Genomic DNA, 18,415 nt, shown 5'->3' with positions numbered 1-18,415 from the left:
TTTTGGAATGGATTTTCATTTAATGATACAAATTTAAGGTCGATTTTGTAATATGTATATTTCTCCTCTTGTTTAGGTATTGTGTTTATATAGCTCATTTAGAAACGTAATGTATACTTTAACAGAGTATAGTTACCTATGATAGTCAAAACATAGAGTTAAATTACTTAGGATTTCTAGATATACAGAGATAGGCATTCTTCAAACCTTTCAAAGACATACAGAATATGGCATTTAAAATGGTTTAGGGGTTTTCTTGACAGTGAGACATTACTGTTCCTGGCAATACCACCTGCATCAGAAAGGAAGATAAACATCGAAGAAACACATTATGCAGTTTGTTTTCAATATGGCAAGACTAAACATTTGGGCAAGTTACTGCTCTTGTATGAACTATTTGATTTTATGCTGTATAAAATGGGCATGCAGAATCCACAGAAGAGTGGCTGATGATACAAGATGGACATTTGCTACAGGGTTTCTGCTTCATAGAAGAGTCTGCCAGACATTCTGCAGGATACAGAGAAAAGTGACTGACAAACTGCCAATACAGGTGGACAGTTTAAAGTTTCCTGCTTTGTTGAGCAGATTACCAGATACACTATGGCCTATAGGCTGAAGATGGAACATTACAGAAGAACTTCAGGTGACTAACCAGGCAATGAGTTGTCTCTGTCATTTCTAGAGTTTATATATTATCCTTCTGTGGTCTTTGATGGAGTTGAACACAGATAGTTAAGGTTATACTTTCCTTAGTTAGGATAAAAGTAAGTTAAATATAGTACTTTAGACTCACAAAGATAGAATAGATGATGGAATATTTTCTTTAAATCTTGCTAAATGTTAGTGGACTAAGTATTGTTGACTGCGGTTTTTATTTGATAACTGTTTTGTTATATATTCTGCTGTTAAGGTTAGAACCCTTCTTTTTATTTTAGAGAGAAAAGAGGAGATGATGAAAGATGTCATCCTGTAATTATGTTTCTCTTATTGGTTAATGAATAAAGCACTTTTGACCAATATGAAAGCAAGATCGGTGGGAATAGGAGGAGAGAGGAACTAGTAAGGAGGAGTTTCAAGATGTAGGACTGACAGGGTAGAACTCCAGGCCCTCTCTCCAGTAAGGCAAGACCATCAGGAAACTAAGACAGAGTTAATGTTTAAGACTTAATGTTTAATGTCTTAATGTTTAAGACAGAGCTAGCTAATAAGAAATGCTAGTAACAGGCTACTAGCTTTATATCTTAAAAAAAAAAGAATTTGTAGGGGAATTTTCATAATGTCATATGTTACATTTCTATTTTTCTCTATTTTTTTTCTGATCTGAGAATATGTTATACCAAAGTAAAGGTAAAACTGGGTAACATAAACAAATATTAAGCACATATCATTGTGTGGCCAATCTCTTTTCTTCAAAGTACAAGCTTAAACTGATTTTGAATTGCCCTTCTCAAATATAGAGGGTAACTGACAATTTCACAGAACATATGACCCTCCCCACAAGACATCTTATAATAGCCTTGTAATTTATTAAATGGCCTTGACAAACTCATTGAACCTCTGATTCTCCATTATTTTAAAATAAGCAAGCCCTCCTCACAACTAATCAGTAATGTTGATGACCTGATTTATTAGGGTATTTAAATGCATACCCAATGATGTAGCATAAGCTACATTAAAGTGTTTAAATTTATGATATAAGAATTAAAGTGTCTCAGATTTCCAATTAAATAAGGTTTTAATCTCAGATCAATAAGAATTAATCAATTACAACACGGTGAAGGACAAAAACATTTTTGAAATACATCTGAAAAAATAAAAACACAATGGTGTTTTTAGATCCTCATGTTAGCAAGTATGCATATTTTAGGTCTTTTGGGATATAGAGAGGTGATAATTATTGGTAAATTTCTACTTCATTAGTTTCATTATCTATATAAAATGTAAATAAAGAAATATATTTATATACTACATCATGATTCTAAAGTTGCTTTTGTGTGTCTTATTTTATCAATCTTACCATCTGGATCCCATTTCCATTAAGCTAGATAGGGCTAAAATTTCTATATTCTGTGTGCTTTATTGCTACATGAAATGAAACTATGAAAAGAAGTAAAGACAACAGCTTCTAAATCCAAAATATTGTACTCTTTTATTTGTTTCATTAGAGCAATGTAGGAAGTTAGAGTTGATGTGCAAATTTCACTTCTAGCAGTATATGCATCCCTATGTGATGTCTTCTTATTTATTGTTATGTCTTCTATTATGTTGTTAATATCTTAATATTCAGGTTATCATTATTTTCATATTAGTAAACTTTTGGCTGGAATATTCAAACTCCTGATGATAGGATGCTACAATGAAAGAGAGGAAAGTTGTAAGATTTCTCACCCAAAATTTAAATTTAGAGAGGAACACAAATTCACTTTAGTAAATAATTAAAGCAAATGAGACTGAGGTTGTATATCAGGGATGTCTTCTGTGCCTTACTAGTCCTTCAAGAAGATTATCATTTCTTGTAAAGTTAGAAACTTGAGTAAATAGATCAGTAGACAGATTGCTTCAATTTGTCTTTATCATCTTTGGTATCAATCTTTCTCTTTTAAAGCTCAACTCAGCAACATTCTAACAAGTGAGTCACATCTCCTAAATCTAACATCAAGATTTATGGAGTTACTAAGTAAGCCAAGAGCTTCATATTTTCTGGTCCAAAAATTTGAGATACTTGATAAGCTTCCTCTAATTCTCTCCTGATACTCAGTATGAGTAGAGTACAGATTAATAGTATGTGCCCACTACTTCCAGTCTATACTTAAATTCCTATTATCGCCAATGTAATGAAAGAAAATAATATGTTAATCATTATATTCTGAATTGTTCCATATTAAAATCATGAGGACAAAAGTATAATCCCCTTCTTTGTTGTTAGTATGGCAATTCAACTAAAGAAAAAAATGCAATTATAATGATAATAATGTACAATATCAAAAAATAAAAGTATCATTACATGCCAGCTACTATTTAAACCAGTGTATGCACTGTATGTAAGGTGCTATATGAATTCTGTTCTTCCCAGACATTGTCAATGATAAGTATGAAGATGAGGTTCATTGGGGAAAGATAAATTAAGCAATGCCCAAAAGGGTACAGATGCTAAGTAATAGAGCAGATATTTAAAATCAAATCTCACAGCATCTGGCTTCATTCTATTTACTTGTCATTATTAGTATAAATATATCCTATTAGTTCAGTTAGCGTTCAAACAGTATTTCATGTCTAGTGTGTGTGGGGGGTGAGGATTAAGTGAATGTTTATGGATACGTATGGCATGTGGAGGGCAGATGTTAACCTCAAGTGTCTTCTCAATATCTATCCATCTTGTTCTGAGGGCAGTTTCTTTAACTTACCTAAAATTTGCATAATGGGAAAAGAAGACTAACCAGAAACCCCAGAGATACATGTGTATATTGATAAAAATTAAAGGTTATTTTTAATACACTATACATATGTTTCTCCTCTTGTTTAAGGTATTGTACTTACGCAGCTCATTTAAAATTATAACAAAGTTTTAGTCCTTGAAAGCTATTTAAGATAATAAAGAAAAAAAGAAGATTAGTAGTTAATCAACAATAACAATCAAATTCATAGTCATGTTAGATATGATTTCAAGATCAATCAGATATATATTTTATATGAATAGGTGATCTTCAAACACTTCAAAGATGAACAGAATATGGCATTAAAATTTTTGATAACAATGTTCTTCATGACAGTGAGATTCATCTATTCCTGGAAGCACCAATTTACTTAAAAAAACATGATGGGCAATAAGAAACATCCATGTGGAGTTTGCTTTCATTTGTGGCAAGGTTCAACCGCTCAACTGCTGATTGAATGCTATAGAAATTGTCAAGCCGTCTTCCTGCTCCCTCTTGCCCTCCTCTTCTCCCCTTCTCTTTCTCCTCACTTCCTCTCCACTCCCCCATGTTCCCAATTAACTCAGGAGATCTTGTTCATTTCCCCTTCTCTGGGGAACCATGTATGTCTCTCTTAGGGTCCTCCTTGTTTCCTAGCTTTTCTGAAGGTGTGGATTATAGGTTGTTAATCCTTTCCTCTATGTCTAAAATCCATATGTGTGTGAGTACATACCACATGTTTGTCTTTTTTGTGGCTGGGTTACCTCACTCAGGATCGTTTCTTCTAGTTCCATCCATTTGCCTGTGAATTAAGTTTGTTTAGTTTTCCTCATAAGTGGTGTTGAAACTGGCTTGCTATGAGGGGTAACACAACCAAGTTTGGAAGACAGGATGCATGGATACTGACGAGATTCTTCTCTTGCCAGAAGTCCTTTTTCACCTGCCTTACATGATAAAAGAGCAAGGGAAGAAAAGATTAACTATAAAAATAAAGCAAGGATTGAAGTGAGACAAGGAAAGCAAGAAGGGAGGAAGGTAACAAGAGAGTATGGGTAAACAGAAAATAATAAAATAAAGCCCCAATTCAAGTATGTATAGTGTTTCTTAAAGTTTAGACTGAATAGTAAAATAATGCCCAGATTATTTCTTATGGTCCTGAAGAATTATATATTTACCAACCCACTGCAATTTGTTATCAGTATTGCACACACTATAAACATTTCTTAAAAACATGACAGCCACATATGAGCTGATAAATATTATTATTTAACACACACAAAACACAAGTATCTACACAATTAGTAATTTGTTTGGCTGCCATAATACCTAATAAAATAAGCCTCATTTTTACTTCTACAAACTCCAAATCTAATATTATTCAGATATGTTGTTTTTGTGAATGTCATTTATAAAGCTTGAAATGTTAAGAGTGCTAGCCAAGATACTGAGTAAGAGATGAAAATGAAGGGTAATGAAATGTTCAGGGAGAAAACCATTAGTTTCTGACACTATAATCTCCAAATCAAACATTAAGATGGTCATCAGTACATATATTCCACTGCCATGGAATGGCACATCTAATGCCCTTATACCATTCAAAGTAATGTGACTGTATGCAATTGAATAACGAATTCAGAACCATGCCTTTAAAATACTCATAAGTTTTTACTTAATCTATATTTGTACTTATTTACATACCACATTCTAAGGTATTTATTCACGAATGCCATGATAATCATCATTTCTGTATTATTATTAAAATGTTACTTTAGAATGAGTATATCAAAGCCTTTTTACAGATATTTAACTCTATTAAGTCAAATATCCCATCACATACTCACATCCATCTAAGTGGATTATTGTACCCAGTGACACAACCCCACATGCTCTTCATAATGTTCTTTGTCTAATCTATTGTCTTTGCAAACTTAAGTGCTTCTCTTTTAGTTTAGCATTTGCTGCATGTAGTCAAATAGCTTTGAGTTCACTAGAACTGAAGGACAGGATTTGCATTCATTAATTGTTTCTCCTATTTTATAGCTTAGCCTTTCAGAAAGTCCTGTCATGTACATCTTGTCTATCCTGAGATCCTTGAATAGATTATGTGACTTCATATCTCAGAATTATCCCACAAAAATAAAAATTCAAAGTATACTCTGAGAAAAATTAATCAAAACCGTTAGTGTTTTTCTTCATGAAAATTTTCTTACATTGGGTCTCTTTGAACTCTCATATGTTTTCTTATCCAACCTTAAAATTTCTCTTACATTTACCTGCCTATTTAGAAACATCCTAAACAATTAAGTAGAAGATGTAGTATAGTTTCTAAAGGGAAAAAATTATAATACTTTAAAAGTACTAAAATTCTAAACCATAAATATTGGAGATTCTAGAACCTTTTAGGTCATTTATTTTGCAAACACCTGAAGGAATAGAGGCAAAATATAAAAAAACTAATAGAATTAGTTTATTGAGAACAGAATGTGTATTAATATCCATCTACTGTCTTTGCCCTAGAAAAACAATTTGCTTTTGAGTGGAGTGTATGCTGAGGTTGTTTCCTGTGCAAAGTAAATAGTCTTTTTGAAAGCATGCAATTAATAAAGAAAAATTTTTCCTATGGCTGAACTGGTCAGTTTCCCTCACTCTCACATTGTAAGGCCAGGAGAAGAGATTGCTGAGTAACAGGAATATTGTTTAGGAATGCAATAATATCTGATAGCATTGCTTTGCCTTTGTTACTAAATGAGATATTTTCATCTAGAAACGATTACAAGTAAGTTTTTAAAATTTTATATTCCTCTGATAGATTGTAATTAATATTTTGTCGCGGTAAGTAACAAACTTAATTGTAGCTGTAATCCCTCAGATTTTACCTGTTCCTATAACCACATAAACAGCTCTCAATGTTGAATGCATTAATGCAAAAACAAGTATTTGTAATACAGGACTTATAAAATATATATAAATATTCAGGTAACAACTGACATTGAGTTGTGTGTCTGATACCTCAGTCTTGACTACATTTTTTAAACAGAGACCATCCATGTTCTTTCACACACATACACACACACACACACACACACACACACACCCAACACACCACACACCACACACACGCATGTATGTACATGAGAGTATGTATGTGTAGTCTGTGAATGAAAAGTTTTAGTATCTTAAACGGGAATTGTCATAGTTATATTATGATAGCAGAAGTGGACACAACTGTTTTGTACTACAACTCAAATCAGTGGCATTAACTGGACCATTTGCCTTTGTGAACCTCAGTGTTGCTAATATTCAGGAAGTATCACTTAAAAATACTCTATATAAAACAATACAACATTGATTTTTTAAAAAAAAATACCAATCTTTGATAGTATGTGTGTGCACTCATGCATGTGTATACACACATGTGTGATGAAATAAAAACCATGCATAAATGTTTCTGTAATATCCAAAAAATTAACAGCAAGCTGAAGAAAACTTCCTTGCATTGACTGAGTTGTGAACCATAATGGCTACATTTGATAGCAAGTCTTCACTTGAAAGAAGGGCTGATATATCATGATAACTTACATGGCCATACTGGCAAATTTTTTCTCAAAAAAAAATGTGTTAAGAGAACCTGATATTTCTAGTAAAGTACAATTATTGTCAATGGTAAAATTTGGGCTTTTATGAAAACTTAGAATTTTAAAAAATTATGTTGAAATTCAACTGCTTCTCAATTCTCAAGATTTTAGCAAATTTACTGGTAATAAAACAAACAAATGGACCTTTCTGCCGCAAGCACTGCTGCCCCCAATCGTCCTGTGCAGGGCGAGGTCTGTAAACTGGAGTGGGCTAGAAGCAGGCGGTCACCACCTCCTGACCACCGGCCGCCACTTTCTGGAAGATCAGACATGGCTCAGAACTTAAAGGACTTAGCAGGACGCCTGCCTGCAGGACCTCGGGGCATGGGCATGAGTTGAAGCTGCTGCTAGGGGCCAGGACCGTGACCTGTGGCGTCCGTGAATCCGTGTTCACCATGGAAGGTGGTCATCGAGCCATCTTCTTTAACCGGATGGGCTGCGTGCAACAGGACACAATCCTGGCCGAAGGCCTTCATTTTAGGATCCCCTGGTTCCAGTACCCCATCATCTATGACTTTCGGGCCAGACCCCAAAAAATATCCTCCCCCACAGGTTCCAAAGACCTGCAGATGGTGAACATTTCCCTGCATGTGCTGTCTCAACCCAATGCCCAAAAGCTACCCAGCATGTACCAGCCCTTAGGGATGGACTGTGAGGAGCAAGTGCTGCCTTCCAGTGCATTGTCAACTAGGTGCTCAAGAACGTGGTGGCCAAGTTCAGTGCCTCGCAGCTGATTACCCAGCGGGCTCAGGTGTCCCTATTGATCCTAAGAGAGCTGACAGAGCACGCCAAGGACTTCAACCTCATCCTGGACGATGTAGCTATCATGGAGCTGAGCTTCAGCCGAGAGTACACAGCAGTTGTAGAAGCCAAGCAAGTGGCCCAGCATGAAGCCCAGCGGGCCAAGTTTTTGGTGGAAAAAGCAAATCAGGAACAGTGACAGAATATCGTGCAGGCTGAGGGGGAGGCTGAAGCTACCAAGATGCTGGAGAAGCACTGAGCAAGAATCGCGGCTACATCAAGCTCTGAAAGATTGGGCTGCCCAGAACATCTCTAAGACTGTCACCACATTCCAGAACCGCATCTATCTCACAGCTGACAACCTTGTCCTTAATCTACAAGATGAAAGCTTTACCCGGGGAAGTGACAGCCTCATTAAGGCCAAGAAATGAGTTGTGACCATCAAGAACTCCATCGACAGAGAGAGTAGATGCATTTCTCATCCAGTTTTGAGGAGCCAGCTAGTGAGGTCAAGCACACCCCACCCTGAACCAAGCATCATGTGATGGATTTGGTTCCTCTGTACTTGGCCTCTTGGATTAAGGAAGACTGAAGACCAACCCTTTCAGAGTGACCTGGGAGATGGGGTGAGGGGAGACAGTGTGATTTCTCAGTGATTTCTTACATTGTTGTCCCTCCCTCAGAATGGGGGAGATAACTACTATCCCAGAAATTCTCAATAAAATTTTTATTACTTAAAAAAAATAAAAATAAAACAAATAAATGTAATTTAGGTTATAATATAATATGCATCAATAATTCAAAGATAATCAGAATGCAAGAAGCCATGGGGTTAAGAGTAATATACAGTTTAAAGGTGCATTCAGAAATAAAAACTAGACTATTGTATTTCAGTGTAGCAAAGAAACAGTAGGTTAACATGGAAGCAAAATCCATATTCAATTAATCTATAATAAAATCTTTAACTTAAAAATGTCAGTTCTCTTTCTATCTTTCTATCTGTATGGCTAAATTTTCTTATCAACTATAAAAGCTTAAACCAAAATTTGTATGATTAGCATCAAAATTCTACTGCTATCTATTTACATTGACATGATTACAATAAAATAAAAACTATGAATTATTAATTATTAATTAAGTATTAATTCTTACTATAATTTTTTCCTTCAGAAAATATAGTCAACTTTACTTATTTTTAGTAGTTTTAGTGTCCAGAAGATTTGTTTTTGTTAATTTCAAGTGAAGTTCTAAACATTATTTTCTCAGTATAAATTTAATTCTGGAGATCAAGTTACATTACAGATATTATTTTGCATATCATTATCACATAAAAAGTTCTCTGTAATTCATATATTTTAAGAGTGTGATTGTGTTGGAGGTTGAAGTTATTACAATTGCTATTCTGTTATAAGAATATATTGAAAATGTATGCCAAGTTTTAGAATGCACACCAGAGAACACACAAACACACACACCTCAAACACACACACCTTATAGATAATTTTAGAATCTCCAAACCTGGTTATAATGATTAAAATACCTCCAGTTATAGAGATAATCAGTTTTAAACTTATTTGATCATAAATTCTAATCTGTCATTCAAAATCTAAATTGTGTTCATATTTACCATTTGTCAATAATTCCCCCCTTCTTATCAGCTGTTTATTTTAACTCAGACAAGTTCATACCCTTAAATTTTAACTTTTCTTTATGTGAAATTTCTGAAGAAGCAGTTTAAATTCCATGACACCAAACAGAGTTTAACAAATGATTTAGCAAAACATCTGTTATTTATTTTAAAATATTTAAACCACTTTATCATCTGTCTTTTCATCATTTTAATACTTTTATACTCTTTGCAATTAAAAATATTTTATGTACTTTTGTGTTTGTCTGTATGTATATTGGTGCACTTGGCGCCTGTCTGATACTCACATAAGTCAGAAAGGATATTAGATGCTCTTGAAGTGGAGCTGCTAAAGGTTGGAAGCCACCATATGGGCGCTGAGAAGCACATGTGGTTCCTCTACAAGAGCAATTATCTTTTTTGAACAATGAGACATCTAACTATTCCTTTGTTTAAAGAAAATATAATAACCTTAACAATTAGTACCTTAATGAGTGGTCTCTACAGCTTTACTTATTCATTACATAGCGAAGGGAATATACCTGTTTCAAGGACAATTTATTTAATTACAATGCAAACATGACTTATTCATTAATGCACCTCATACTTTTCAATTTGTTTGATGGCCTTTGTAGAGTAATGTATTTTTTTTTATTTTATTTTTTTAATTTATTTTATATAACAAAGTCCAGTTAAATGAAAACAAACATTTATAGACATACAGACAGCTTACCTGAACAAGGAGGAGCTAACGGCCACTAGACTGATAGCTGGGAAGCCAGCATGGGACTGACTCAGGCCCCCCCCTGAATATGGGTCTCAGCCAGAAGGACTGAGCAGTCTAAGGTACCTCAGACAATGGAGCCAGGATGTATCCCTGGTGCACAAAAGGATTTTGTGAACATATCCCCCATGGAGGGATAACTGCCTTAATCTAGAGACAGGAGAGAAGCCCTAGTCCCTACTTCACATGACCTGTCACATCTACATGACCCCAACTGGATGGCATTCCCCTACATATGGAATTGGGTTGGGGGGGTGGGAGGGGAGGGTGGTTAGAGTAATGGATTTTTAATCATGCAGAGACATTTAAAGATATCAATAATAATATATTTTTGAGGATTGGATTTATCTTAAAGTTTATATTGTTATTAGCAAATTTCAATGCCAGTTACATCATGTACAAAACAGGGAGTATACACTTTTTTCCAGAAGAGAATGTATAAATGCTAATGGTTATATGATACTTATCGAATAGTTTCTTTTCAATTATTTCTATGCCAAACATTTGTTTGAAACTAATTAACAATTTAAAATGAGACATACAAGGCAGGTCCTTACAAGACAAAGTGCAGTCACACAGTATATTTTATTAATGATTAGAATCTTACATGTCTTTGTTTAGTTTTCCCTGTTAGTAGCAATGTTGGAACAAATCTCCCCTTCCTTTTTAGCTGATTTCCTTTTTGTCTTTCATGATTTGTAAATGCAGAGTGATTTCCTATATTTATTTGTTTTTCTTAGTCATTCCTGTTACTAACCAGAGCTCCTCTGATATTCTTATTAATCATCTACATATTGTACAATAAATCTAACCAACTAACCAACAGAAGATCATTTCATTGTGTGGAAGGGCTTTGCTTCCTGCAGATTCTTGCTTTTTCCCTTGTGTAAGTGAAACACATTACAAGCAGAGGTGCTCATTAGCCATGCAAACAATCAATCCAAATGCAGTTTTTAATCCCACCCCATTCCCCAGGAGTTTGCTGCTGTTAGCATAAAGTGATACACAATGATTTTAAAGGGGTAATTAACACATGATTAAATATTTATTCTCTATATAAAAAGGGCTCTAAGTGCTTCGTAGAACAGTAAATACAGGATTTACTAACTTCCTTTGGATGTCAGGAGTAGAAGATGACTGAGGACATTGGCTGTGAATCTTTATCATGTGATGCTAGAAAACTGCATCTCTCATTATCTGGTTGTCTAAGTTTTTCATACATTCAGCAAGCAGTGTTTCTTGTGACTGTCTTATGATAACTTGTGCATCATAAATATTAATAGATGGTTGAATTATATTTATGTAAACACTTCACTGAATCATACCTATATATGATTGTTTGCAAATTATCTTTGACTGCTTCCTTACTGTAATTTCTGGTTGAGTAGCTGTGAACTGGACCATATGAACTGAAAATTCTCTAATGTTTAATTGCTGGTGTGTCATGGGGAATGTCTTTTGAACTTTGGTTTTAAGCGTCTTTATACTTATTTTTTCCCAAATACATAGGGATGCTTAAGTGATGACTATGTGAAGGAAAAACAGTGTCATAATTGTGAAAGTATGATGTTATTCATTTATATAGCATCACATGATGAACAATTTTAGACTGGGTGATTTTAACAAGTTCCACATTGTGACTCCAAATAATCAATCACATAGTGACTCCAAATAATTTTACTGCTAAAAAATTGTATATTCATGATTCATTTATTCTATCTCAAATGCTCTAAAATGTAATGATATATATATATATATATATATATATATATATATATATGTCTGTGTGTGTATGTATGTATGTATGTATGTATGTATTAAAGATGGGTGAGGTTGGAGAACATTGCTGTATGTACAGCCAGGTTATTACTCTTCTATACTTAACATTTTTAAAAATTCTTTAACCATTATTATGAAGATACTGACTTAACTTAATATCTAAATACTACAAAGCCCTAGATACAGAATGTGTATAATTTCCAAAAGATAATCAGGCTATTTCTATTCTGCTTAAAAAATCACAAGCTTGGTTATGTTTATAGAAAATTTTGACCAAATGTATATCAGATAAAACCTTCTAGAGTGACTGTCTCTCCAAGGACTTCTTAACACAAAAATATGTATTAGGATAGACAACAGTTCCCTCCATAGAATAGAAATCATTCACACAAGTATAGGCCACTAATTTTTGTTTGTTTTTTTATACAAACAAACAAAAAGAACAAAACCAAAACAAAACAAAAAACAAGTAAAATCGTATTTTGTAGACTAACAGAAACCTTGGTGATGCTGTGAGGAGATAGAGATAAGGTAAACCATAGATCATCATGAGTCAGCTAGTGTGGCATTGTCATTAAGAAACAAGAGATTCTGTTTCAAGGCACAAGATGAGTATCACCCAGCACCAGAGGTTTTCCTCTGTCTTCCACATGAGTGCTAGGTGATGTGTTCATTTATACATATACACACATATGGACACACACACACTCTCTCTCTCTCACACTCAAACACACACACAATTTTAACTGCTCTTACCTACAGAACCAATACAAAAATGCCAGTCTTTAAGAAAATACATAAAACTAACATTAAACAAACAGATTAGGTTATGTTTAGAAACAAGTACGTATATACATATATGCATCTAACAACAATTAATGAAAAAAACACATGAATTTGAAAGATAGCAAAGGGGATATACAAGAGGATTAGAAGGAAGAGAAGGGGAGAGAAAATAATATAATTGTATTGTAATCTCAAAAACTGAAAGACATAATTAAAAAACACAAGTGACCATATCTAAAGACCTCAACAATTTATGAAATATATCACTTGTCTATTCCAAAGAATGAGCAAAGGCTCCTCTGGTTTCAAGTGATGCACTGGGTAGAATTGGTCACAATAAGACTATTAACTCAAAAATTAAAAGAAAACAATAACAACAACAAAATATATTACAAGAATAGATTAGTCATTAGACCTTCTATTTTTTAGTATTATATTTAAACATATAAGTTGCAAATAATCATAAATAGTTAGTACCCATTTTCAATTGTTTGTATTCTAGGTTTTAGGTTTTGGAGTCAATAAAATTAGCATACTATTTATAATGCATTTACATGAAAACCAACTAGCTTTGTACATTTTGGTAATGTGTGAATTACCCAGAAATGTTTACATATGCTGATATATCCATAATATATGTGAAACGTAATATTTACATTGATAAAAAAGCATTCCTTGAATTTCAAACTAATGAAGTTTTACTTTTATAAACATTTATATATTTTAATGGAAGTTTTAGAAGTAAGGTAAATTTAACATTATTACATTTATGTTTGAAAGGCTGTATTCCTAAAGTCTTTTATTTAGCTTTTAATTTTATTACATATTTTAATGTTTCAATGGCAATAACGCTTCATAAAATATACATGAGATGCTATTTTAATGTTTTATTTTTATGTCACTTTAATTTCTATGTCTTAATTTGGGCTTCTAAAGAAAGTACTGTGGAGTGTGCTACCTATATACAACAAAATCTCTTTCTTACTGTAATGATGACTAGAAGTCTGAGATGGAATTCCCAGCATGGTAGAGTTATGGTGAGGACCTGTGCTTTGGTTTCAGTTTGTGTATTAATGAATTTGTATCCTGGCATAGCAGTAAAAATCCTGGCTAGATTTTTATCATTCATGTGAAGACACAAATATATTCAAAATAGCCCGGGCTCATGATGTAATTACCTTCTAAAGAACCACATCCTAATACTATGACATTAATATTACAGTTAAAAAAAAAAAAAAAACAAATTTTGTACCAAGATAACCAAAATCCCGTCAACGATGGAAAAATATGCATGTACAGACTAATAGGACTTACTGGGCAGTAAAAGGAAACATAGGACTGTAAGTTAACTGTTGGGGAAAATACAGGTATTTGGAGGAGAGAACGGTTTCATTTTGTATATGTAAAAAAATTCTCAAAACAAGAGAGGGGGAACGAGGAAGGAAGGGAGGGGGAATAAAGAAAAGGATGGAAGGGAAAGAAAGAAAAAAGGAAGGAAAGAAGGAAGAAAGGAAGGAAGCAAGCAAGCAAGCAAATGAAATGACTCCTTATTGTGTTCTACTGTACTCACAGATCAATCCTAGCCAAATGGCAGTCAAAGAGGCAACTGGGAACCAATGCAGACACCCAGAGCCATACATTAGGCAGCTCTCTGGAATGCCACAGAAGATGGGGAGGGAGGATTGTAGTAGCCAGAAGGGTAAAAGAGACCAGACAGAGTAAATTCCACAGATTAAACTAAGCAGGACCCACAGGGTCTCACAACCATGGTGCTGTGTGGATCTTCACCAGGCACCCTATATGTATGCTGCAGTTCTTTAGCTTGGATTTTTTGTTGAACTTCTCACAATGGGAGGGAGTGCCTCTGCCTCTTTTTTCTGTTCATAGGATCTATTTTCTCATACTGGATTGGCTCTTCCAGCCTTGATATGAAGGTATATGATTAATCTTAGTGAATTTCCTTATGCCGAGTTCGACTGATATTGCTGAGGGGTTTTCTGAAAGGAAACAGGAGCGATTGATCTGGGGGGAGAAGGGAGGTGGTGGTGTGGTTTGGGAGGGCTGGAGAGAGGGGAGGCTGCAGTCAGGATGTATTGTAAGAGAGTTGAATAGATAAATAGAATTTTTAAATACCCAGGAATTTTGAAAAGACACAAATATTTGACTTGGAATGGTGTGATATATAAAGGATTTATATAGGCTGAGTCAGTTGCATCATGTGCTGTTCATTCGTTTGTTCTGGGGGAACAAACATATGATTCCTGTGTTCACATCATCAATCTTTAAAGACCCTTCCTTATAGATAACTTCAAATTATTTAAAAACAACTCTGAAATAAACAGTATCATCAGTTCAGGTTTTAGTTCATAAAAATGAAATATAATAGTTATTTTCAACATTACTGTAACACCTAAAATATATTAATACATTATCTAATGTTGTGAAATATCCAGTGGCTTAATATTTTAAGTTAGAGATTTTTTTTCAGTTCGTCTAAAATGAGACCTCGGTAAATTCACAACAAGTGTTCAAAGACCTTAGGAATTTTTGTGAATTATTTCTTTCCCTCATTTGCTTTTGACCTTTCAGTCTCTCTCTCTCTCTCTCTCTCTCTCTCTCTCTCTCTCTCTCATTCTCTCTCTTTCTCTCTCTCTCCTCTCTTTGTATCTCTCTCTACCTCTCTCTTCTTCATGGTCTCATTGTTGGAGAAAATGATGTTTGTTATCTTATACATTTAAATAATTGTATGCTTTGACCATTAATTAAATGTAATTTTAGGTAAATAAAATTTGAATTATTTAATAACTGTATGTATTTACCATTAATTAAAAGTAGTTTTAGGTAAATAAAATTTGAATGAATAAATATGCTTTTATAATGATGTTGCCCTTAAATATAAGATTATTATAATAAGTAGGATAGAACTGAATCCTTTCTATGTTTGCTAACAGACAGGATCCCATAACATAAAATTGTCATTCACAAAATTTTTAGCTGAGAAGCACTAAAAAGAGTTACAAAATACTCAACAAAATTTCATAATGAACAGCCAACCATAGGTATAATTATTTCAATACATTTAAAATTTTGTAGCTTTTCTTGTTTGTATGTGGCCTTGGAAACATTCAAAGCCTCTTGATCTATGAATCAATAGCTATTGGATGCTCTTAAAATTACTTAATATTTCTAAGCCCTTGTAGCACTATGTGGAAGGTGAGGAAAATATTGTATATGTAACAATATTGTTACAGTAATTATTATTTTTAAGTTTGGGAACATAACTGGAACTGGGAACTCAAAACTCTGTGATTCTTTTGAGTTAAATTAAACCTAATGCATAAATTGAGCTAAATACAAATTGACACTTATTTAAGTATGCTGTGAAGGCAATAAAGGAGGGACTAAATGGGTATTTATCACTATTATTATTAATCTTGAACCTAGTTAAAGAAATGCATTAGTTGACAAGAATCAGAGAGTTGTCATTTCTCCCTGAGTATGTACATCTAACGAAGGACCATCTAAACCTGATTCCAATCAGAGATCATTACCTTTGTGGTACTCAATCCATTTATCTTGACAATGAAGATGAAAATTTTAGCATAAGGAGACAAATGGCTTCTGTGAAATAATTTATATGAGAAAAGAATATGGGAAATTTAATGATGAGCATTTTTATGCAATGACACCATTGCAATTTTTTTTCATTTCAATTCTATTAGTATAACAGTTACATAAAATGAGGCTACATAATTAAAATGAATGTTTTCATGATTGACAATGGCAAAGGTATGAGTCACTGAAAACTTTAAGTGCCCATGACCTATCTTTGCCTTGATTATCTTCTCTCAGCTCTGGAATGTTTTCATTGAAGTGAAACATGACATGCATAATCAACCACATTTAGAGAACTGCTGGCCCTACGAAACTAAGAAGTGAGATTATTTAAATGGGGGTAAAATCAAAATCATAGACACTGAAGTGAACAGAAGTGTTGAGAGCTAGGGAAATGCTGCTCTAGCTCCAGAACAATTAAGAAACGAGATCAATTTAAAAAAATTGGACCTAGGCAACCAAGGGGGAGATGAACAAACATATTCCAAGGATTAACTTATCTAACACACCCTAATTGGCTCAGATAAAGTTTTCTTCTAACATGGCTAGTGGAAGAGCCCAAGGAGCCAGTGATATATCTACAGAGCAGCAGATCCCTTCCAGAACAAGGAATCTAGGCTGCATATGCTGATTACAAAAGGGCCCTGGGAGAAGTGGGAGTCTGCCGGAAATTGCCATCTGCTGTTTGTTTGGTTTCTTCCTTCTACATTTTTTTTTTTTTTTTGGCTCTTTACTTGTGGTTTAGAAACTGATTCATTCCCAGTCAACACTGAATGTTCTTTGAAATAAAACAAAATCCATAAATTTCTATACCAAGTGCTGGTTTCCACATTTTATTATTTAATGTCATTTTGATTGTGCTTAACAATATATAAAACATTATATTTATAAAAGTAGAAATGATATGTAATTCATATGATTTTATATGAAATTGACATTAGATATGTCTTTTCATCTGAGATTGTTGCACAACCAATATAATCCTAAATTACTTCAGTCATTGCTGAATTTATTAAATATATCAGTTTAATACCATCTTTGTGATACAGGCTATAAATAAAATAAAACATCAATTCTCATAGAGACTGGACTCAAATGTCCCAATGGAAAACACACTATATGTAGCTGTCATGGCGGTCATCACCTGTATATAAGTGCATATTACTGTCATGACATACTAAGAGTCAATGTAAAAGGATTTAAATTTCAAAACTAATACTCTGGAAAGGAACTCTGAAATGCTGTTAGTACACTGAGGTATCCCTTTTAAAAATTATTACTATACTTTTAAATTTCTAATTAGCAACACCCAAGAAGGAAAAGTGAAAACAAATAAACACACACACACACACAGACACACACAAATGTGGAATCCATTATATGTTGTTCACTTGCTCCTGAAGATGAGGATTGCCTCGTGGTGGTTAGTGCAAGGTTCACTCCATTGGAGAAAACTGATTTTCCTTTACTCAGAAGGTATAAACGAAAGCTCAGTGGTTAACTTTACCTTAGTTTCATAGTTGCTATTCATTCACACACACACAAAAAAGTATAAAAATAGTATATAATAAGATAAAGCAAAAACATTCTTCACTCTAAAAATAGATAAGAAAAAATCAATTCAAGGAAAAAAAAAAAAAAAAGTTCAAGAAAGCCCACAAGAACCAGAGACTCACTTATTAGCAAACTCAGGAATCGTACAAAAAACTGAACTAGAAGCTATAATAAAAGTACAGAAGACCTGGTGCAGACCCAGGCAGGCCCTGTACATGCCGTTCCACCTCTGTGAGTTCATATGGCCTTTTCTTGTGTTGATTATAGGGCCTTGTTTTCTTGGTGTCTTCCAAACACTCTGTCTCAAAAATTCTTTCTACCTCTTCACCAGGGTTCCTTGAGGCCTGAGGGGAAAGATTTCATGGAAACATTCCATTTAGGGCTGGGTGTTCCAAGACCTCTCATTTTTTCCATCTGTCTGTCTTTTGGTCTCTGTGTTTGTTCTCATCTGTTGCCGGAAGAAACTTTTCTGATGATG

At 33.9% G+C, this 18,415-nt stretch overlaps 1 pseudogene; it reads left to right on the top strand.

Annotated features, from left to right (window-relative positions):
- The first annotated feature begins 7,321 nt into the window (after nucleotides 1-7,321).
- LOC127227651 (prohibitin-2-like) lies at nucleotides 7,322-8,346 on the top strand (annotated as a pseudogene).
- Nucleotides 8,347-18,415: the final 10,069 nt, after the last annotated feature.

This window comes from Phodopus roborovskii, unplaced genomic scaffold (genome assembly GCF_943737965.1).
Source record: "Phodopus roborovskii unplaced genomic scaffold, PHOROB, whole genome shotgun sequence".
NCBI classification, from domain to species: Eukaryota; Metazoa; Chordata; class Mammalia; order Rodentia; family Cricetidae; genus Phodopus; species Phodopus roborovskii.
Note: the sequence above shows the minus strand (reverse complement) of the source record. Positions and strands in the feature narration are given on the sequence as shown.